The sequence below is a fragment of the Panulirus ornatus genome, chromosome 51 (genome assembly GCF_036320965.1).
Source record: "Panulirus ornatus isolate Po-2019 chromosome 51, ASM3632096v1, whole genome shotgun sequence".
Classification (NCBI taxonomy): domain Eukaryota; kingdom Metazoa; phylum Arthropoda; class Malacostraca; order Decapoda; family Palinuridae; genus Panulirus; species Panulirus ornatus.
Window position 1 is genome coordinate 3,062,605 of NC_092274.1, and position 24,896 is coordinate 3,087,500.

The following is a 24,896-nucleotide window of genomic DNA, read 5'->3' on the forward strand; positions in this document are numbered from 1 at the left end:
TCTGCCAAGAACGAAGCTTCGTGTCGTCTCGAAAAGTCTTCGAGCTGCATTGAACGACGGTATGAGCCATTGAGTTCTAGGTTCACGCGTTCCGAATCTGCTTCACTTTTCAGTTAGGGAATTCTCACACACAGACCAGTTCAAAGCTAATTAAATATTCAGGTAATGTGTTTTAAGGTGTTGATATAACAACAGACTCGTATGATCTATTCCTTTATTTACATATACACAATGAGAATACATTATACAAGAACAATTATCTCAACTTTTGGATGATGGCGGAGAATCCTGTAAAGATATCTCTGAAGATATCTTTAACTGGGGAAAGAAAGATAGTAAATCTAACTCAGAAAAGACATTCTAGTAAATAATATAGAAAATTCTAGTATGATATAAATATTCATATTAAAAAGAGCAGAGAAATCCTGATACAGACGCTTCTGCCGCAGCTTAAGCTGAAGGCAACGTTTAGCTGTAGCTTTGCTACGTGAGAGGTTCTAAGATGTCTACAGCAGCTTTAGCTTGAAGATGAGGTTATAGAGGTAGACTTCGGCTGCCCAGGCGACAGAGGAAGGAGTGAGCATGGAGGAAAGAATATACGGAGATGACGAGCCAGGAGAAGAAGGATGCAAGAATGGAGAGAGTTGAGAAATTGCGTTTCCTCTCTCTCTCTCTCTCTCTCTCTCTCTCTCTCTCTCTCTCTCTCTCTCTCTCTCTCTCTCTCTCTCTCTCTCTCTCTTATTCCGTCTTTATCAGCGCTTTTCCTTCCCCCGGCGAAGACAACTTCAAGTATTAATTAAATCAGGTACGAGATTATCCACTCCAGCCAGCCAGTCCATTGTTGACGTTCGTGTGGAAGAATCCACACATCCGGATCTTCACCGCCGCCACGCGATAGGTAGCTCGCCATGTCCAAAACGACACAGCCATCCGTAGAGAGAGAGAGAGAGAGAGAGAGAGAGAGAGAGAGAGAGAGAGAGAGAGAGAGAGAGAGAGAGGGTCAAGTTTACAGACAAGAGAAGAAGCAAGAACACACATGACGGGATATCTCTCTTGAGGATAAAAATGGACTCGAGGAGGAGACTTTAGGAAATCATAATAAAACTGTAGGAAAGATGAGGAGGATAGGTGTGTGAGGTGTGAGGGGAGTAACGAGACAAGGGGGTACAGAAGAACCAAGTCTTAAAAAGGCCAAGAAAGAACCAAGTCTTAAAAAGGCCAAGAAAGAACCAAGTCTTAAAAAGGCCAAGAAAGAACCAAGTCTTAAAAAAAGGCCAAGAAAGAACCAAGTCTTAAAAAAAGGCCAAGAAAGATACTAACTCGAGCGTGAGCCTGAACTAACCATTTGGAATGAGGTATATGACGTCCCACACTAACTGAACAATTGGCCACTTAACACAACCTACTTAAATACTTTTAGAGAGACACTTATTTGTGCATTATAGACAACAGGCGTAAAAGACGAAGTTACGAGAAAACTTCAAATCTCTCTTGGTCAGTGACCCCAACAGTTACACTCCCTCGACGGATACACTCCCTCTGTAGTGTTGCTTTGAAGGTACACTCGACGGATACACTCGCTCTGCAGTGTTGCTATGAAGGTATACTTGACGGATACACACCCTCTGCAGTGTTATTTTGAAGGTACACTCGACGAATACACTCTATCAGCAGTGTTGCTCTGAAGGTACACTTGACGGATACACTCCCTCTGCAGCGGTGCTTTGAAGGTACACTCGACGGATACACTCTCTCTGCAGTGTTGCTCTGAAGGTACACTTGACGGATACACTCCCTCTGCAGTGTTATTTTGAAGGTACACTCGACGAATACACTCTATCAGCAGTGTTGCTCTGAAGGTACACTTGACGGATACACTCCCTCTGCAGTGTTATTTTGAAGGTACACTTGACGAATACACTCTATCAGCAGTGTTGCTCTGAAGGTATACTTGACGGATACACACCCTCTGTAGTGTTGCTCTGAAGGTACACTTGACGGATACACACCCTCTGCAGTGTGCTCTGAAGGTACACTTGACGGATACACTCCCTCTGCAGTGTGCTCTGAAGGTACACTTGACGGATACACACCCTCTGCAGTGTGCTCTGAAGGTACACTTGACGGATACACACCCTCTGCAGTGTTGCTCTGAAGGTACACTTGACGGATACACACTATCAGCAGTGTTGCTCTGAAGGTACACTTGACGGATACACTCCCTCTGCAGTGTTGCTCTGAAGGTACACTTGACGGATACACACTATCAGCAGTGTTGCTCTGAAGGTACACTTGACGGATACACACTATCAGCAGTGTTGCTCTGAAGGTATACTTGACGGATACACACTATCAGCAGTGTTGCTCTGAAGGTATACTTGACGGATACACACTATCAGCAGTGTTGCTCTGAAGGTATACTTGACGGATACACACTATCAGCAGTGTTGCTCTGAAGGTATACTTGACGGATACACACCCTCTGCAGCGTTGCTCTGAAGGTACACTTGACCGATACACTCTCTCTGCAGTGTTGCCATGAAGGTACACTTGACGGATACACTCTCTCTGCAGTGTTGCTCTGAAGGTACACTCGACGGATACACTCTATCAGCAGTGTTCTCTGAAGGTACACTCGACGGATACACTCCCTGTGTAGTGTTCCTCAGAAGGTACACTCCCCCTGCATGTACGCTCCCTCTAGGACCCGTTCTAAAAGGCACAAGCAACCTATACACTTGACCTAATATCCTTCCTTGTAAACACTAGATTTACATAAGTTTACAGATTCTTTGATTTACAAAATGTCTCTTTATCAACCTTTTTTACAAACTGCGTTGATTTCTCCCCACTAAAATTTCTTTTGTACAACTCGTCCATGATTTTCTGTTTCCTGGGTGACTACCCACCCTAACATTTTTCCACTACAAAAACCCATTTGCAAAAAAGGAAAAAAACGGGAAATGGTTCCTTTTGGTGAAGGTTGAGAATAACACTTACCTGTCTGTCCACAGTGGCACAGAACACGACTGGCTGTGAACACAAGGATAACCACAACATTGCTGACCCCAACAGTTCTGTTGAGTGCAAGTGATACGAGATCTTTGCTCATGATACCCAATCAGCTCCTAGCATCCTTCACGACCCTATCCTTCAGTTACAACCTATCCTTTTCAACTTAAATTCTCTCTCTAAATTTCCACTGTATCTACATAAATATTACATCATATCTACCGTCATTTCACTTCTAATACCAGTTAGAAATGAAAATGTATCTACCCTAAACTATTGTGACGAATTTCGTGTCTACTGTTTACTTTTAACCCGAGATTTGTGTGAAACTAATTATTCTACTTCAAGTTTCAGTGGCTCCAAGCACCCACGTCTTAACCAATGACGTTACTAACCTCAGCAATCTATATTGATCTAATAAGAAGTCTATCTAAATTGAATCTTTTAAGTACAATAAGAACTAATATAAAAATAAAACCTATTCATCCTTATGTCCCAGTTCACATTTTCTTTCTTCAACTGGCGAACCACGATGGTCAACATTTCTTTTAATTGCTGTTTTCCCATCCCTTCCTTCACAGTCCCATTGCCAAACCTGGAGCAAGTTCTGAGTACAGCAGAACTCAAAATGATCCGGCTCACAGAACTCTCTCAGCAGTGATGTCACTGTATCTTGACCCCGACCTCCACAAACTGCAGTGATCTCGGGCACTGCAGCCTAACTGTGAAACGGCCATGTTCTTTGACTCTAGCGGTGATTTCAGTGACAGCTCTACCATGCACGCCTCTCATGCCTGTCTGAGGAAAGCTCCTGTAAACAGTCCACCGTCCCGTTTTCTAACAAGAGACGTTAAGGCTGATCACCCCCATCTCGTTTTCTTTCATAGACCGATGGACAGAAGCTTCAATTTCTATGTCGTTTTCGAGATCTATAGAAACCCTACCCCATGCTCGATTACCCTCGAGCACTTATGTGTTAATCTACACATAAACATTCTCTTCCAAACATTATAAAGGCCGGTATCCAAAACACCATTTTCTCTGATGCAACTGGTGATGTCCCCCGTTTTCCATCAGGCTATAACTGACGCTTCCGTTTTCTGTGAGGACAGAATACCCAGCCTTCGTCCCTTAGGCGACATTTGGCCTCCGACAACTGCCCTTCGTTACCTGAAATAGTAAGAAATAATTATTAAATTATTAGTCCTCATTATCAGATAATCATCGCAGGAAGTGTTAATGAACTTTGATGTGGCAAGAGTAAACTCAGTATACGTGTGTAGTCAAGATGAATGCAGAATGCGAGTGTAGTGAAGATGAAGGAATGATGAAGGGCGTAGTGAAGATGAAGGAATGATGAAGGGCGTAGTGAAGATGAAGGAATGATGAAGGGCGTAGTGGAGATGGGTGTGTAGTGAAGGAGGTAAGTGCCTTCTACTTTACCATTCTCTCTCCATCTATATGAACTAGGGATGTAGGATATTACTTAACCTCCGACACATAGCCTTACCATTGACAATCAGGTCCTCTGTTACCTGGCTATACCCTGTAGGAGCACACACACACACACACACACACACACACACACACACACACACACACACACACACACACACAGTGGCTGGGTCAACCAGCACACACACACACACACACACACACACACACACACACAGAGGCTGGGTCAACCAGTACACATACACACAAGAAACGTGATATTGCTTAAGTTACTCCTGGTGGTTGGCAGACCGTGAAAACAGAAAACGGGGGGAGGTGAGCTGGCGGCCTGCGGTTAATTACAAAATAAAGCTTTGTTCTTGTGGTCTCTACCCGTATGCCTCCCCCCACCCACCCCCAAGACCCCCCCCCCCCCCTTTCGTAAGACTGCCAACATATACTTCAGAAAAGTTATCTTTATACACATCACACCAGAACTTCCCCTTCCAGCCTGTATAAACGATCGTTAGGGCAGGCATCTTAGCTTTAACGAGGTGACAGAAACGTCTCATTTGCATCATAGCAATGACGGATGAGGGCCACAGATGGGCGGGGCGATATGGTTTGCAAAGGTTACAGTTTCCAGTCCATGGAAAGGTTGGCACGCCTGGCTCCCTCCTGGCCAGCGAAGCGTACCTGTTCATTATGTCGGGAGGAGAGAAATCCACTGGCGAAGGAAATCATTCTCGTCTTACAAGCCAGTGAACTGCCTCGAGACAGGTTGTACGAACGCTCACAAGTGAAAGGAGAGCTATTGTGTTGTTGTGTTGTCGTGGTACGTGTTTCTGAGTATATGTGAGAGGGCTGGGCGTGCATCTCTGTGGTGTATGGTCCATCCATACTCGAAATCTTAAGATCCGCGTTCAAAAACGAAACATATGGGATGGAGGCTGGGTACGGCTGGGGGAGGGTCTAGGGCGTCGCGTTCACCAGGGCTCAGCGCTAGGCACAGCTGGGGAGGGGAGGGCGTTGTGTTAAAAGAGATTACGCGCGATATTGGGGCGCTGGCGTACCATACTGTACCTCTCTACGCACAGAAGGTGCACTCACACCGTAAAGTGGCATGATACAGTCGCTGCCCTGTGTACCGTAAACAGGCATTACATGCTGGGTGCCCATCTCCCGTACCAAGCATTATTATCATTATTAATCGTGAGAGAGAGAGAGAGAGAGAGAGAGAGAGAGAGAGAGAGAGAGAGAGAGAGAAAACAACAACAGGGGGATCTGTTTCAAAACGCCCCGTCTATTGTCGTTTTTTCTTTTTCTATAATCTTGGCAAACATCTTCAATAGTTTCATTCACAAAATATTACTGTTTACATTCTAAGCAGCTGGAATCATCGACTTCGCCAGCTGGTACAGAGATCGGGCCCAACTACTGGCCACCGAGAAAACATAAAATAAATGATAAATTTTCAGCTATCGCGAACGTCTCTCAATGTTTTCCCCGCCACTTCCTCCATGACGTCACGTGAGGCATGGGACGGGTTGAAGGGGGGGTCAGGCTTTGGGCCAGACACAGATGCCTCAGTGTCCTGAACGACCACGTACGTGTCTCTCAAAAACCACTTGTCAAATGGAGTTCAGATAACCCATAATGTTCTCCAATGTGTAGGTCTGAGAACTCCCTCTTGCGCCAGGAGCTATATATATATAAAGGGAGCGCTGATGTAAGACACGATAATCATATTTGTTTATTTTCCGGTGAGAACCAAGAGGGGGATGAGCAGGAGGGTGAAGCTGGAGAGAAAGAAAACTTGTATATATATAGAGAGAGACCCAGTGATCGTAAGCGTTGAGTGGAGAACTTTTCTAATGCCGCCTCTAACATTACACCATCGCAAGGACAGGGCAACAGCTGAAGCGGCGGAACATCTTGTGTGATAAATATTCTAAAGGCGTACCACGGCCTCATTCACAACTCCAGACTCCATAAGGAGGATATCACCGAGTCTATCTTCATTTGTTTTATGAATTTTATCATCCTGCTCCCTCGCTGGCGCTCGTCCAAACAGCTGGCAGTACGAAGGTCGTGGTTCACATACGCGGGAGATGGCTCTTATGGCGCACGTGAAAACTGACGGGCAAAACTAACGAGTAAAAACACATATGTTTTATGGTAAAAACGTTAAGAGTTTACCCAAGATGATGTCTAACTCTCGTGGACGTCGAGGCAGACGAATTTACCTCTTGTGAACGTCAAACAAGATGAGGCAATGGGATGTGTGGAAGTAATATCTCCGTATTTTTCACGTGTTCTTATACAAGCACGTACGTACGTGCGTAGGAGGGGAAGGAGGGTACTGAACACACACACACACACACACACACACACACACACACATACACGGCCATAACTCAACATACATACATTCTATCTACCGTAATGCATCATGTAAACAATACGTAGCAATCAGGCAGACCAGGATAATGAAGACACACTAACGCAGCCCCGCCCTGGCAGCGTACTTCACACAGACCTTAGAATGACATCGACAATCACTCCGGCCGGAGGGCACGCCTTCACCTCGTCTAATCAATCAACGATCGTGTCCTCGCCTCACCTCGTCTCTCCAGCCAATCTACAGGCTTGCCTTAGTCCCTAAGGGCCGCCTTCGTGACCTGACCAAGGCGCCCCTCATAATCCAGAGCCAGGGCGCCCCACATAATCCTGGTCATCACCAAAGGAAAGTCAGACACAAGACAAGGTAACCAATGCCTGAAGTCTTCAGCCACTACCCTCGAACTCAAGGATTCCTTTGCAGGATGCTTCTCCGTCAGTAGGACTCCACCATGTGACCCCTAACTTTTCCCCCCATTTTCCTATGGATCTAAGGTGACCTATCTCCCTAGCTCCTTCCTTAGGATTCACGTAGGACATCGCCACCGTCAGTACTGAGGAGTAACCTCCAACCAGCGTACCTACGACCCACTGCATCCTTCTGTAGCACGACACAAAGAGCAACCATCTACCACAGAAGTGCCTAAAGCACACTCCACCCATCTCACTCCTCCAGGATCTCCAACCAAGACTCGCCAGCCAACCATCTCATCCATTGGACGCCTTACTTCACCTCCTCCATCTCCGCCAGCACCGCAGGACTCCTCCCAATCCTTCTTTACCTCACTCAACCTACCTCACATTCCTTATCATAATCCTACATGACATATATTACCAGTGGATCATCTCTTTATTTACCCAATACAACACTCGTCTTGTGACTAGAGTTTCATTATCCCCAGAGTGAGCAATCGCTAGCATATACACGTACATCAAAACGAATGCACACAACTATACAACCAAAGCATTTAGTGTGTGTCTGTATGTTGCGTGTGTGTGTGTGTGTGTGTGTGTGTGTGTGTACCAATGCGTCAACAAACAGATCCCAATATGGTGGTGCACACCGGGCCAACACCAGCAGAGCCTCACTCTGTTCCCCAGGGTATTAAGCTGGAGCCTATACCGTCTCTCACTCTTATACGTGACGCAGATGTAAACATAAACCAGAGGTGCAGAGTATCTGTGGCGAGAGATACCAGAGTGAGCGGGAAAACATACAGAAGATAATATAATAGTAAAATACATCAATAAGGTCTTAGTCGACCATTACTGGTCAACTGAAAAAAGAAAGATGTTTAGTTCACTACGAGGAGGAAGAAATATGGATCTGTTTGCGGAAGGTATTAAGTAAAACTCAATCAATATCTTCAGTGTACTTGACCTGGAGGGAAGTATCCATGACGAACGCTTACAAGCTGGATCCTCGAACATCCTAACCGATCAGGGAAACAACAGAGAAACTTTGTCTTATGGAAGAGATGTGACGGAACAGAGGGCTCTCTAGTGTGTGTGTGTGTGCCAACATGCGTGATGCAGCAACAAACAAGTTATTTACTCTGCTACATTCTCGGACAATGTTACCTCCTCGAGAATCAAAAACATCCTCACATTAAGCAGCCCATCTGATAAAACGATACAAGTACTGAAGACTCCCACAAGATCACTAACAAGAATTTCAAGCGAAACAAACCCCTGTTTGTTTACGTTCAGCAGTACAAGCACACTTTTCAAGAGGACTGAGATCCCGGGTCATTAGCATAGGAACGCGTTCTCTCTCTCCAAGTTGTTTTTCTTGCGCATTCTACTCCGATTATATCTAGCTTAATCCACGCCATCCGGCGTGAAGGGAACAAAATCTTAAGTTCTGACTAATGGAGACGTCTTGAAATAATACCTGAAGTTAGATAATTCGCTCCTTAGCAAAATGTTTATCGAAAACACTGGACTTGGAGAAGTCTACGTCCAAGTGCATCAACAGGGGAAGCTTCTCAAGTATGCCAGAGATGCTGAGGGTCACGCACTTTCCCTCGTAAAAGCTCGCCCAGTTCTCTAATGACTCTTTTATCCCAATCGACCAGTTTGGCATTTATGGCTCTCTTCTTTTGGCAAGGAAGAGCCGTAAACATTGGCGTGTTTTTGGAACTAATGAATAATTGAGTTCCGGCCATTAGCAGCGAGTGACGACATATTGAAAAAAATTTAACACCCGCACCTTCTGGAACTTGGCTTCCGAGAGGGGTGTAAATGAAAGGTATTTTCTTCCCAGATGCCTACATAATGTGGCACTTCGCATTAAAATATTTCGCCCTAAATACTCTCCAAATATACTCATAATAAACCACTTAAGAGGCTAATTTATCTTCCAAACTGACAAATGTTGACCAGAGGAGGGGCAAGAAAAATATATACTTGCTCTGACGGTCTCTGGGTTACAGTGTAAACAAGAGGAAGGCGAGGAGGTCCAGTGTCAATATGTGAAGTGGCGGGTGAGGGTGAGACACGGGCCCCCCTCGCTGTTTGGCCAAGCGGTCTTGTTTAGCCTGGACTTTTAAGGAGGAGGAGGAGGAGGAGGAGGAGGAGGAGGAGTAAAGACTCTATGTAGAAGAGGAAGTAGTGGCTCAGCAGAGGATGTTTTGGTCCACATCTCACGAAAGAATGTTGTAGTGGAAGTGAGAGGGACCTTCGAATGGAGAGGAACACCACACACTCTCACATCCTCACTAAATTCATATCAACTCCTGAGGAAGACCACTATAGGAAAAATACAGAAAATACATAATACAAAGGATACATAACTTCATCTTACATGAAGAATGGCCTCGGACAGACACACAAACACGCTACAACCTTTGACCTCCGGCCACTGACAACACCGAGCCCCTCCGGCACTGCAGGGGTCACGCGTTATACAACCACCTCCCATAAAAACACACTCAAATCACTTCACTCCTCGCCAGACGAATCCCACCTTTATCTTGCTAGGCCCGAGGGGCGACATGGCTCTGTCCGAACGTCCATCACAGAGAGACGTTTCTTGTTAAAACGACCGAAACTGCTGACATTATGAAGGGGCTGTGAACAGTGCCTCCGGCAGTGAAAGCCACTGTGGTTTGAGGGATGAAAGGACTCAACCGCAGGAAGTTCATTACCGTCCGTGGACGGAACAAGAACGGTACACGTACAGGATCTACGAGAAATGTGCCAAAAGACTTTAACCCTTTGAACACACGGGCGCCGAGTCTATGGTCAATCCGTTGAGTTCAAAGGGTTGTGTACCGTCGTGCACACACAAAAAAAAAAATCAAGACTCACGTGGCATCTTTGTCCAATCAGCGTAACAAACCTCCATGGTAATTAGCATACACCTGTGGCCATCTGCTCCATCCGTGGCAAACAAACTTTACGTAACGAGTTATTGGCTCGTCAGCACAACCAGACACACATTCTGCTTGATGATAATAACATCCAAAAGGAACCACATGTTTACAGTTCTACCATCAGGATCAGCAGGCACCCTCATGTTGTTGTCCTCAGCAGATACCTTGATGTTGTCCTCCTCAGCAGATACCTTGATGTTGTCCTCCTCAGCAGATACCTTGATGTTGTCCTCCTCAGCAGACACAGGCTGGGGCTATGCAATCCTCACAAGAGTTTACCTTCTCCTGAACAGACGATATGTGTCATAATAGCTCCTCCCTCACCCTTCAACACAATGCACTTGAGTGACGTGTTAATACTGTGTTCTGAGATTATTACCACCGTCGAATATGGCAAGACGTGTGTATAAGCATTTCGTCCATGGCAAGACATGTGTATAACCATTTCATACATTGCAAGACGTGTGTATAAGCATTTCATACATTGCAAGACGTGTGTATAACCATTTCATCCATTGCAAGACGTGTGTATAAGCATTTCATCCATTGCAAGACGTGTGTATAACCATTTCATACATTGCAAGACGTGTGTATAAGCATTTCATACATTGCAAGACGTGTGTATAAACATTTCATCCATTGCAAGACGTGTGTATAAGCATTTCGTACATTGCAAGACGTGTGTATAACCATTTCATCCATTGCAAGACATGTGTATAACCATTTCATCCATGGCAACGCTCTACCTCCAACACTTTAGAAGTATCGCAACTTTGACTATTGTACACAGTTCGCTTCATACCTCGATCTGGTGTTGTTCAACCTTTGCAAATGGATCACTTGTGACGAAATTTACTGAATAACTCCATTTCAACCCTGCATAATTCTTGTGGAAAAACTTTCTTCACTGTGTAACCTATAATGTAATTCAATCATTGAGACCCAGTCCCTTAATCTCTTCTAAACCCCGTATCATCTTTTGCGCCACGGTCCACAGGAGGGTAAGGTGGGCACGATAAGCTCGCCGATCTAGCGACAAAACTAAAAAAAAATATAATTTCAACTAACCCCATGGCAGACAGAGACGCCCACAGACACACAAAGACTATGGACCTTCCTTCCTCCCCCAGACACAAACACTCCTACGAGCCACAGACCTCCTTCTCTTCCCTCCCTCACTTCTCCTCTCACAGAAACCCCTCCTGGCCACAGACCACCTCCCCCCAAACCCCCCCAAACCCGGGCACTAATTAAGAAGGAAAAAATGGTAACATGAGTCGTGTAAGGGGCGGCCAGCCAGCATTTTTAACATATCTCGGTTCAGCCATTTTGGCTCGCAACCTGACCTTCCAGATGACCCCCTCGGGGGGGGGGGGGGAAGCTAAGCTGTTACTGGGGGTGCTGAGGGAAGATAAGCTGGCATCAAGGTAAACTAAGCCGTAGCCGTGGGGTAGTGGAGGTAGGTAAGCTCTTACAGAGGTAAAGAGAGAGAGAGAGAGAGAGAGAGAGAGAGAGAGAGAGAGAGAGAGAGAGAGAGAGAGAGAGAGAGAGAGAGAGAGAGAGAGAGAGAAGCTTAGCTGGAACTGGGGAAACTAAGCTGGTATTAAGGTACGTCAAGCTGTTGCTGGTCGTATTGGAGAAAGCTAAGCTGTTTCTGTGGGGAAGCAAAAGCTTTCAATAGATGTACTAGCACCCACCTCCCTTACTCTCTCCACTCCCCATGGCGTCTACTCTCCCCACTGCCCTCCGCCCCTCTCTCTCTCTCCCCGGTTCTCCCCACTCCCTGCGTCAGGCCCATCTACGCCCCACCACCTCGGGAGAGACGCATCAGCGTAATGAAACATTAGCGTGTGTGACTCATGATGTGTTGTGTACTGTTCTTGGAGTTGTAACTGTTGTATTTCTTGGCTATATGCTGTTGTATTTCTTGGTTATGTCCTGCTGTATGTGTTGGGTATGTCCTGCTGTATGTGTTGGTTATGTCCTGCTGTATGTGTTGGTTATGTCCTGCTGTATGTGTTGGTAATGTGCTGTTGTATTGTACAGGTTATATGACTTGTATTTACTTGGTTATATGCTGTTGTATTTCTTGGTTATGTCCTGCTGTATGTGTTGGTAATGTGCTGTTGTATTGTACAGGTTATATGGCTTGCATTTCTTGGTTATAAGCTGTTGTATTTCTTGGTTATGTCCTGCTGTATGTGTTGGTAATGTGCTGTTGTATCGTACAGGTTATATGACTTGCATTTCTTGGTTATATGCTGTTGTATTTCTTGGTTATGTCCTGCTGTATGTGTTGGTAATGTGCAGTTGTATTGTACAGGTTATATGACTTGTATTTACTTGGTTATATGCTGTTGTATTTCTTGGTTATGTCCTGCTGTATGTGTTGGTAATGTGCTGTTGTATTGTACAGGTTATATGACTTGTATTTACTTGGTTATATGCTGTTGTATTTCTTGGTTAACCCGAGGGGGGAACGACGCCATTTCTGCTTCTTCCCTTCCACACCCAGACTGTGGATACCTTTACTGTCTTTCGTTACCCTTTTACCACTACGGTCGAAGAATAATGCCCCTTCCTCCTTCCCACCTGAACAGCCCTTGATACCCGAACCAGCATTCACGGCCGGTGTGTGTGGAGACTATCATACATATATTACATGACAGCATCGTCCATGATAGCCTCAGCATGCAACATTTCACGCGACACAGTCCATAAAGAAGGGGACAAGTGTATCAGATTAGTCGATGACACTGCCGCTTTGGAAAAGCGTCCCCCCCCCCCCCCAGTGAGCAAAAAAAAAAAAAAAAAACGGGCAAGATTTACGACGTATTCCCTTACAAATGAGAATCCTTAAGGTACAGTGGCGGCCAACAGATGATGTTTCATCGTCCTGCATCAAAAACCTTCCCTCTCTCCTGCCTTAAGAACTGGGGGACACCATCTCCTTCACAATTCACAGAGCGATTTACTCATACATTCTTGATATCTGTACATAACCCACAGACATGTAGAACCCAGACACAGTGTGTACACACACTCACTCCTCCTTCCACGTCAAAGGACTAGCGAGGAGAACCATCGCACAAGTCGTCAACAACCCGGCCAACTGATCCCCGACTCAGAACTTACCAGTTGGTGGCGTCTCTTTCCCCCCCTTTACAGCCAAGGCGTCCTCAACACGCTAGCTTAATTTTTCAACAGGGTTGTTGTTCACTGGTAGCGCCCTGGTTATGTACATCACCAGGGGTAAAAATTTCACACTCCATAAGACCCGCTCGCCCTCTTCCCTTCCCCCCCGGCCCTTAAAAAAAAGGGGGGGGGCTCCTTTGATGATGGCGCCGCCATGAGAAGAGCAACGAAAAACAAATACAACTGGTAATTGTTTTAGCGCTAACGAAGGCCATCTTTAAACTTGGTCCTTCTTGGATTATTTGTTCCATTCTCTGGCTGTCAGCTGGCGCAAGGCCAGCGGACGCAGACCCTTTGGCTGTCCTTTCAAAACATTCTTAAAAGAACTTACAACGAACGAGTGAAACGCTAGAGAAACCTTTTTTGCATTTAACTATTCATTATCATCGTCAACGTCTCCTTTATCATCTATCTCATTATCTTTATTGAGAATCGGACCAACGGAATTCCTTACAATTTCTATGGAACTAAAAGCAAAAATATTCATTTCACAATATTTCTTGAGAGGGACGTAGCGATATTCAGTATGCACGCACACTGCTGCATGTCTTACAGAACACCACATATGCCCAGATATTACGAGAATAAATACGATGGCAGGTGAGAACCATCATTCACTTGAACGACCTCTTAATGTATTGTAACTAGGAGGTTCAACTGCAGATAAATTAAGGTGTCTGAAACAGAGTGAAGTCGTTATTCAAGGGTGAAGTATTTATCTCCGGCTTACGCTCTAAAGAAAGTGTATTCTAAACGTTGTAGAGTTTAACACATGCGTCAATATGCAACATACGTTACTCATGATAAAACCCCTGACGTCGTAATTCATGTAGCCACGAGATATTTACGACAGACACATATTACGGGTGAGAGAACGTACGTTGGGGCGGGGCGGGGCGGGGCGGTCGTGATGGGGTGGGGTTGGGGTTGGGGGCAAGCGGCCCCGCGAAGAATTTATGAGTGTGTGGCCAACATGGGGGTCGTCTCTTTCGCACCCTCCCAACGCATACCAGACCTCCCCTCACCATCACCCCCATATCATACCCATCACCCAACCACTAAACCCATCACTATCAAATGATCGCAAGTCCACACTTCATCCGCGATGGTAGATCAAACAAATCAAAAACGGAAGAATAAGTCTTCAACCATTCTCTGCGATAGAAATGGCGAGGTAACTTTTAAGTCCCCCCCACCACTGCTGGCAACAGGTGGGAGATGATGAAGGCCAGCATCCCAGGACTTTATTATGCGCCCGATGTTCACTTCACTTACCCGATTATCTCATTATCCGCCCACTGTGAGGGCCGGATATGTGGGACACCGCACACATTGAACAACGCTTGCCAACGCTAATTAAACTTTCAGGAACTGAACACATGATCATTTCTCTGTTTTACACTCAATGGTAGGAAAAATACGGTTTAAATGTTACATCTGAACTAAACATATAATTGAAGAGAACGAGGTACAGGTGTTATGGCCACGTAAAGAAAATGGGACACACGAGATGTCTACACCAGTGGCTATTTGACACGAACCCCAGAAGGGAAGAACTCCTACAGGTTGTCCTGCAGGAGTGAGGTAGATCCAAGGGCATCGAGGGCTGGCTCACAGGCAGGATAAACACAGGAGCAAATGGGAGACAGGAGACAGGACATGGATGAAGAAAATTGAGAGGAAGGACAGTGACTGACAGACACTGTGTCTTCCTGACGTCTATATAGACAGAAGATACAGGACCTCAACATCTGAGGACAGTGCTTCTCACTGATAAATCATTTTATTCATAAAAAAAAAACCAGGTAAACTACACGCTCTTGGGATTGTGACAAATCAGGATAATAAAACACTTTGTTCCCTCGTTAATACTATCGTATATCTACTCCTCGTTTTGGTATAGGACGACCACCCTAAACACTGTTAGCCTGTTATGCATTATGGAAACACCGACGCATCGCCAACAGGAGCAGTGGTGGCATTAACAGAAAACGGCAACCGTTGTGGCCTTACCAACAGAAGGGCGGGCGGGAGTCGAACCCATGTTATTCCGAAGACTTGCCCACATACGTAACCCAAGCCCAACATGCCAGACTTGTCCCAACGGCATTTACAATTTACGTAAAATATTGCCACTTAAAACGTGTTTTTCTCTCAACTGCACGTACGTGTTCTTCATGAAAATACAAGTCAGCTTTATGCCCTCCTGTTTTTGAACCTTACGTTCACAGAATCAGTTCAAATATAGTTGTAAGTCGTACATGTGTTGAGAGGGAGGAAGCTACACCCTCACCGCTCTGGTGTACGATGTCTCTCTCTCTCTCTCTCTCTCTCTCTCTCTCTCTCTCTCTCTCTCTCTCTCTCTCTCTCTCTCTCTCAGGTCCCGTGTCTCGCACTTCAAAATATCTCGAGTGTGTCTGGTATCCTAGACCTCGGGGTGGGGGTAGGTAGGGAGGGGGGGGGTTGAAACACGAGCTCTCTCTCTCTCTCTCTCTCTCTCTCTCTCTCTCTCTCTCTCTCTCCTCCAACACAGATACGCTATTGTTGTCGCTGGTGCTCTTGTTGTTGTTGTTGTTGTTGTTGTTGATGTGGTTGTTGTTGTTGTTGTTGTTGTTGTTGTTGATGTGGTTGTTGTCGTTGTTGTTGTTGTTGTTGATGTGGTTGTTGGCTCCAGTTAACCAGCAGTGGATCAAATTACCCGCTGAGCATGGCGGCGCATGGGGCAAGGCAAAGTGGATCCTGTGTTCCTCCCACAGTCGGAGTCCACGTCAGAGTCCACGTCGGAGTCCACGTCAGAGTCCACGTCGGAGTCCACGTCAGCAGAGTCCGTGACTCTCAAAGCCTTGTGTGACCTCCCCCCAACCACCACTAGTCACTATGACCTTCATAACACCATAGCAATCCAACGGTGACCTTTGACCTCTTGACATCCACGGGTGGTTGACCTTGGCTAGTTCTCGGTCAGGTCAGCGACAGTCATCAGGGGGGGGGGGTGTTGACCTCGATCTCTCCCCCTGACCCGACCCTCGACTCAGGTCATTCAAGGTCGAGAGGTCGTCTGTTGTGTGATGGTGGAGCTGCTGCTCTCCATCTGTTCTGCCATACGACATGAGGTGTCTCCTGTCCCATCACTCTGTCCCATCCCATCCCATCACTGTCCCATCCCCGTCTCCTCCCATCCCATCACTGGCTCCCCCACCCCAAGCTACGTTTTCCTCACATCCGACCAACGAAGAATCCCTTCAGTCATTCATCTCCCCATCACCATCTGCCGTCCCATCACCGTCTGCCGTCCCATCACTTCCTGGCGTCCCATCACAGTCTGCCGTCCCATCACTTCCTGGCGTCCCATCACTACCTGGCGTCCCATCACCGTCTGCCGTCCCATCACCGTCTGCCGTCCCATCACTTCCTGGCGTCCCATCACTACCTGGCGTCCCATCACCGTCTGCCGTCCCATCGCTTCCTGGCGTCCCATCACTACCTGGCGTCCCATCACTTCTGTTCCATCATCCATGTCTGTTCTTCGTTCACTCTACCCATCTATTGACTGTCTATTGCCTCACCAATAGCTCTTTGATGGACCGAGATAATGATGATGATGATGACATAATAATAATAATAATAATAATAATAATAATAATAATAATAATAATAATAATAATAAGAAGAAGAAGAAGAAGAAGAAGAAGAAGAAGAAGAAGAAGAAGAAGAAGAAGAAGAAGAAGAACAACAACAACAACAACAACAATAATAATAATAATAATAATAATAATAATAATAATAATAACAATAATAATAATAATAATAATGATAATAATAATAATAATAATAATAGTAATAATATTAATCATGGAGAAACAATAATAATAATAATAATAATAATAATAAAAATAATAATAATAATAATAATAATAATATTAATCATGGAGAAACAACAACAATAATAATAATAATAATAATAATAATAATAATAATAATAATCATGGAGGAGGAACTCAAAACAAACTTAGCGTCCATTTCTATATCAAGAAGTGTAGGTACGTACAACGGAGCCGTGTTAAAACATAGCAAAAACACTAAGCAAAGCTACGAGCGAATGGCTGAGATGAATTGGATCAGCTGAGCGCTGAGTAAATCTAGCTGTGGGCACAAGAAACACAGGAGCTGACGGCGGCGAAAAACTTGCTGACAGAAGGAATGAGCAAGGTGGTGGTGGTGGTGTCAGCCTGCAAGATTGGTGGCGTTGTGTTTCGTGCAAGGGTGTCAGCAGGGGTGGGGTAGGGTGGACCAGTGCTGGGTGTCAGCAGGAGGGGTGGACCAGTGCTGGGTGTCAGCAGGAGGGGTGGACCAGTGTTGGGTGTCAGCAGGAGGGGTGGACCAGTGCTGGGTGTCAGCAGGGGAGTGGACCAGTGCTGGGTGTCAGCAGGAGGGGTGGACCAAAGCTGGGTGTCAGCAGGGGGGTGGACCAGTGCCGGGTGTCAGCAGGAGGGGTGGACCAGTACTGGAGCTGGGTGTCAGCAGGAGTAGACCAGTGCTGGGTGTCAGCAGGAACGAATCTTCAGTAACGGTGTGGACCGTCAGCAGCGAGATGGAACACCCAGCAACAAGATGGAACACCCAGCAACAAGATGGAACACCCAGCAACATGATGGAACATCCACCAACAAGATGGAACATCCAGCAACAAGATGGAACACCCAGCAACAAGATGGAACACCCAGCAACAAGATGGAACATCCAGCAACAAGATGGAACACCCAGCAACAAGATGGAACACCAACCAACAAGATGGAACACCCAGTAACAAGATGGAACACCCAGCAACAAGATGGAACACCCAGCAACAAGATGGAACACCCAGCAACAAGATGGAACACCCAGCAACAAGATGGAACACCCAGCAACATGATGGAACATCCACCAACAAGATGGAACATCCACCAACAAGATGGAACATCCACCAACAAGATGGAACACCCACCAACAAGATGGAACACCCACCAACAAGATGGAACATCCACCAACAAGATGGAACACCCAGCAACAAGATGGAACATCCACCAACAAGATGGAACACCAACCAACAAGATGGAACATCCAGCAACAAGATGGAACACCCAGCAACAAGATGGAACACCCAGCAACAAGATGGAACACCCACCAACAAGATGGAACACCCACCAACAAGATGGAACATCCAGCAACAAGATGGAACATCCACCAACAAGATGGAACATCCAGCAACAAGATGGAACATCCAGCAACAAGATGGAACACCCACCAACAAGATGGAACATCCAGCAACAAGATGGAACATCCACCAACAAGATGGAACATCCACCAACAAGATGGAACATCCAGCAACAAGATGGAACATCCACCAACAAGATGGAACATCCACCAACAAGATGGAACATCCAGCAACAAGATGGAACACCCAGCAACAAGATGGAACATCCAGCAACAAGATGGAACATCCACCAACAAGATGGAACATCCAGCAACAAGATGGAACATCCACCAACAAGATGGAACATCCACCAACAAGATGGAACACCCACCAACAAGATGGAACACCCAGCAACAAGATGGAACATCCAGCAACAAGATGGAACACCCAGCAACAAGATGGAACATCCAGCAACAAGATGGAACACCCAGCAACAAGATGGAACACCCAGCAACAAGATGGAACACCCACCAACAAGATGGAACACCCAGCAACAAGATGGAACATCCACCAACAAGATGGAACATCCAGCAACAAGATGGAACACCCACCAACAAGATGGAACACCCAGCAACAAGATGGAACATCCAGCAACAAGATGGAACACCCAGCAACAAGATGGAACACCCACCAACAAGATGGAACACCCAGCAACAAGATGGAACACCCACCAACAAGATGGAACATCCAGCAACAAGATGGAACATCCAGCAACAAGATGGAACATCCAGCAACAAGATGGAACACCCAGCAACAAGATGGAACATCCAGCAACAAGATGGAACACCCAGCAACAAGATGGAACATCCACCAACAAGATGGAACACCCAGCAACAAGATGGAACATCCAGCAACAAGATGGAACACCCAGCAACAAGATGGAACACCCAGCAACAAGATGGAACATCCAGCAACAAGATGGAACATCCAGCAACAAGATGGAACACCCAGCAACAAGATGGAACATCCAGCAACAAGATGGAACACCCAGCAACAAGATGGAACACCCAGCAACAAGATGGAACATCCAGCAACAAGATGGAACACCCAGCAACAAGATGGAACATCCACCAACAAGATGGAACACCCAGCAACAAGATGGAACACCCAGCAACAAGATGGAACACCCACCAACAAGATGGAACATCCACCAACAAGATGGAACATCCAGCAACAAGATGGAACACCCAGCAACAAGATGGAACATCCAGCAACAAGATGGAACATCCAGCAACAAGATGGAACATCCAGCAACAAGATGGAACATCCACCAACAAGATGGAACATCCACCAACAAGATGGAACACCCACCAACAAGATGGAACATCCAGCAACAAGATGGAACACCCAGCAACAAGATGGAACACCCAGCAACAAGATGGAACATCCAGCAACAAGATGGAACATCCAGCAACAAGATGGAACATCCAGCAACAAGATGGAACATCCACCAACAAGATGGAACATCCACCAACAAGATGGAACACCCACCAACAAGATGGAACATCCAGCAACAAGATGGAACATCCAGCAACAAGATGGAACACCCACCAACAAGATGGAACATCCACCAACAAGATGGAACACCCACCAACAAGATGGAACACCCAGCAACAAGATGGAACATCCAGCAACAAGATGGAACATCCACCAACAAGATGGAACACCCAGCAACAAGATGGAACACCCACCAACAAGATGGAACATCCAGCAACAAGATGGAACACCCAGCAACAAGATGGAACACCCAGCAACAATAAGGGAACCATCAACCAACCAGGGCTCTCCTGTACCTCACCAACCAGGGATCTCCTGTACCTCACCAACCAGGCTCTCCTGTACCTCACCAACCAGGCCCTCCTGTACCTCACCAACCAGGCCCTCCTGTACCTCACCACCAGGGCTCTCCTGTACCTCACAACCAGGGCCCTCCTGTAACTCACCAACCAGGGCCCTCCTGTACCTCATCAACCAGGGCCCTCCTCCTGTATCTCACCAACCAGGGCCCTCCTGTACCTCACCAACAGGGCCCTCCTGTACCTCATCAACCAGGGCCCTCCTCCTGTACCTCATAAACCAGGGACCTCCTGTACCTCACCAACAGGGCCCTCCTGTACCTCATAAACCAGGGACCTCCTGTACCTCACCAACCAGGGCTCTACCGTACCTCACCAACCAGGCCCTCCTGTACCTCACAACCAGGGCTCTACCGTACCTCACCAACCAGGGCCCTCCTCCTGTACCTCATAAACCAGGGACCTCCTGTACCTCACCAACCAGGGCTCTCCTGTACCTCACCAACCAGGGCTCTCCTGTACCTCACCAACCAGGGCTCTCCTGTACCTCACCAACCAGGGCTCTCCTGTACCTCACCAACCAGGGCTCTCCTGTACCTCACCAACCAGGGCTCTCCTGTACCTCACCAACCAGGGCTCTCCTGTACCTCACCAACCAGGGCTCTCCTGTACCTCACCAACCAGGGCTCTCCTGTACCTCACCAACCAGGGCTCTCCTGTACCTCACCAACCAGGGCTCTACTGTACCTCATCAACCAGGGCCCTCCTGTAACTCACCAACCAGGGCCCTCCTGTACCTCACCAACCAGGGCCCTCCTGTACCTCACCAACCAGGGCCCTCCTGTACCTCACCAACCAGGGCCCTCCTCCTGTATCTCATCAACCAGGGCTCTCCTGTACCTCACCAACCAGGGATCTCCTGTACCTCACCAACCAGGGCCCTCCTCCTGTATCTCATCAACCAGGGCCCTCCTGTACCTCATCAACCTGGGCTCTCCTGTACCTCACCAACCAGGGACCTCCTGTATCTCACCAACCAGGGCCCTCCTGTACCTCATAAACCAGGGACCTCCTGTACCTCACAAACCAGGGCCCTCCTCCTGTATCTCATCAACCAGGGCCCTCCTGTACCTCACCAACCAGGGCCCTACTGTACCTCACCAACCAGGGCCCTCCTGTACCTCACCAACCAGGGCCCTCCTGTACCTCACCAACAGTTATGGTTCACTATAACAGAGTCAGCGTAGGTTCCCCCAACATTCCACCTCCATCTCGCTCCTCCACCACCTGTGGCGGTGACTCAGGCCGGGCTGCTCCAACAATGGATGATCTTCGTCAGCAGTGAGCAAGCTAAAGGAGCCAGCCAGGTGGGCGCCACTCACCACCCCGATGTTGGCGACAGCTGTTGGAGACCAGGTGGTCTCCCAGACGCCACACGGTGTTGGCGACAGCTGCTGGAGACCAGGTGGTGGTGGTGGTGGTGGTGTCTCCTCCCCCATACCACCACCACCACCACGGTGTTGGTGGACGGAAATATCTTACCAAGTGGTCGAGGTATTTCTGGTACGCTGTCTTTTTGCCCCATCAGCCGAGTCTACCACGGCTCTTACTTGAACCCGGGGGTCCCGGTGCTTTATCCGGGGGTTGTCGTGGATTATCCGGGGTTATGGTGGATTATCCGGGGTTGTGGTGGATTTCTGAGATGTGGGGGATTATCCGGGATGTAGCTGATTAACTGGGATGTGGTGAATTATCCGGGATGTAGCTGATTAACTGGGATGTGGTGGATTATCCGGGATGTAGCTGATTAACTGGGATATGGTGAATTAGTGGGAATTGTGGCGGTTCATCCGGGATCGTAATGCCATCCGGAGTCGCAATGGATTATCTGGGAACGTAATTTATCTGGGGGTTCCGGTGGATTATCCGGGGGTTGTGGTCATTTCTCCGGAGTCTGGTGAATTATACTGGCTTCCGAATGATCCGTGGATTACCCAGGGTTGAGTTATTCATGTGGCACTTCCAAATGAACATAACTTTTACAATTACGTACACAACCTGTACATATCCTTTACAATTACGTACACACGACCTGTACATATCCTTTACAATTACGTACACACAACCTGTACATATCCTTTACAATTACGTACACACAACCTGTACATATCCTTTACAATTACGTACACACGACCTGTACATATCCTTTACAATTACGTACACACAACCTGTACATATCCTTTACAATTACGTACACACAACCTGTACATATCCTTTACAATTACGTACACACAACCTGTACATATCCTTTACAATTACGTACACACGACCTGTACATATCCTTTACAATTACGTACACACAACCTGTACATATCCTTTACAATTACGTACACACGACCTGTACATATCCTTTACAATTACGTACACACGACCTGTACATATCCTTTACTAGCATGTACACAGCTTGTACTCCCTGAACCCATCTGGTTCTTGACTGTCTTCATAAAAAGACATTTTAAACTTTAGGGGCATAACATATCACCTGTCACCGCTGTTAAGGTGGAAATTCTTAGGAAAAGGCAACGCTGCAATACCACAAAGGAAGGTATGTAAACAGTGAGCAATGAAAAAAAGGGGGGGAGGGGGCCACGAAGCTGAGGTATCTTAAAGAACAACGGACAATTATCTTCGTTCAACACTTTAAAACTTTCTAAATAATCTTGACACAAACTGCCTCGCTCTTTCCTCATCCTAAACTGTGTAAATATCGTAAGCTAAACCAAGACAGTTTGACGTACCCATTTCAATTTTATGGGCTTTTAAGAGGCATACATTTCTCGAGTTTAAATAGGTTGACGTCTTCATTTTTGTAGACACTTTTTTTCATCGTGTTTAACGCCTCTGTTCATCGCCCCGAGCTACGTGGTGCATTTAAAATAACAAACTCTCAAATAATTAATGAGGTCTCGTTCTCTGGTCGACATGCAAAGCTAACCATCCTACGAAAATAGACAGACCCCAGAGAACTTATATAAATAATTTCAATCCTCAAAGGCCTCAAGACTTCATCCATAGTTGAAAGTGTAACACTCTGGTAGCCAAATTACGATGTTCCCTCCTTGTACGCAGCATTTTCGCGGTCATTATTTCAAATATCAATCAGGCAAACGCTGTAAATTTCGCGGAAAATTGAGTAAACTGGGCAGTATGCTATTTTACCGTAACGCAATCTCACACAAAGTGTATAATATCTCGTGCAGAACCTTGAATTAAAACATACAATCCTTTACCAGCGTTTATCTATGAACATTTGAAGCGTTGGGAAAAAAATCAGTGGATTCTTTAAAGAAATTATTATTTCGCTTCAATAGAGCGAAAATTAGGATAGATACTAAATTTATGACACTAATTTTAAAAGATATATAAAAATTGAACTGAAAATCACCAACACGAACGCAGTTTGTTTACTAACAGAGACGGCGCAGGCGCACTGAGCAGGCAAGCAGACGTCTTGCCTGTGTGACAATGATCCTTGGTAACTTCTCGGTGTTTTTCCTTCATTATCTGTCATGTCAGCTCTCTAAAATTGCTCGCATGACTGAATTACAACTTTACAAGTAGAAAGACTGTGAGAAATGTACGTAGGAGGAAAAGAAACCCGTTGATGTTTACACAAATTTGGTGAAGAGATGATCAAATATTTTCCAGCGAGCGTCTTTTGCTCTTTCGAGAATGTTAAAAGAATAAAATCCATCAGTTTGTCTCAATATGTACACCCCAGCAACTCCCAGCCTAATATTAGTTTCACCTATAACTACAAATTGATGAATAATATTGTTCTTTGTTAATAATTGATGAATAATATTGTTCTTTGTTAATAACTGATAATATTTTGTTAATAATTGATGAATAATATTGTTCTTTGTTAATAATTGATAATATTTTGTTAATAATTGATGAATAATATTGTTCTTTGTTAATAATTGATAATATTTTGTTAATAATTGATGAATAATATTGTTCTTTGTTAATAATTGATAATATTTTGTTAATAATTGATGAATAATATTGTTCTTTGTTAATAATTGATAATATTTTGTTGATAATTGATGAATAATATTGTTCTTTGTTAATAATTGATAATATTTTGTTGATAATTGATGAATAATATTGTTCTTTGTTAATAATTGATAATATTTTGTTAATAATTGATGAATAATATTGTTCTTTGTTAATAATTGATAATATTTTGTTAATAATTGATGAATAATATTGTTCTTTGTTAATAATTGATAATATTTTGTTAATAATTGATGAATAATATTGTTCTTTGTTAATAATTGATGAATAATATTGTTCTTTGTTAATAATTGATAATATTTTGTTAATAATTGATGAATAATATTGTTCTTTGTTAATAATTGATAATATTTTGTTAATAATTGATGA

General features: G+C 45.5%; 1 protein-coding gene and 1 long non-coding RNA gene across 4 annotated transcripts in view; one reads left to right on the plus strand and one right to left on the minus strand.

Moving 5' to 3' along the window:
* The first annotated feature begins 1,432 nt into the window (after positions 1–1,432).
* LOC139764830 (uncharacterized) lies at positions 1,433–2,755 on the plus strand. Of its 3 annotated transcripts, none has more exons than XR_011716482.1 (3): positions 1,433–1,558; positions 1,688–1,945; positions 2,630–2,755. It is a non-coding gene; the product is annotated as an uncharacterized lncRNA (long non-coding RNA). The 3 variants fall into 3 exon arrangements; XR_011716484.1 differs by having other exon boundaries at positions 1,688–1,859; XR_011716483.1 differs by lacking the exon at positions 2,630–2,755 and adding an exon at positions 1,989–2,083.
* Positions 2,514–24,896, minus strand: part of LOC139764829 (growth arrest-specific protein 1-like) — a 44,118-nt gene continuing 21,735 nt past the window's right edge. The window contains exon 5 of the mRNA XM_071691803.1: positions 2,514–4,182. The gene's annotated coding sequence lies outside the window, so the exon portion shown is untranslated. The remainder of the gene's footprint in view (positions 4,183–24,896) is intronic.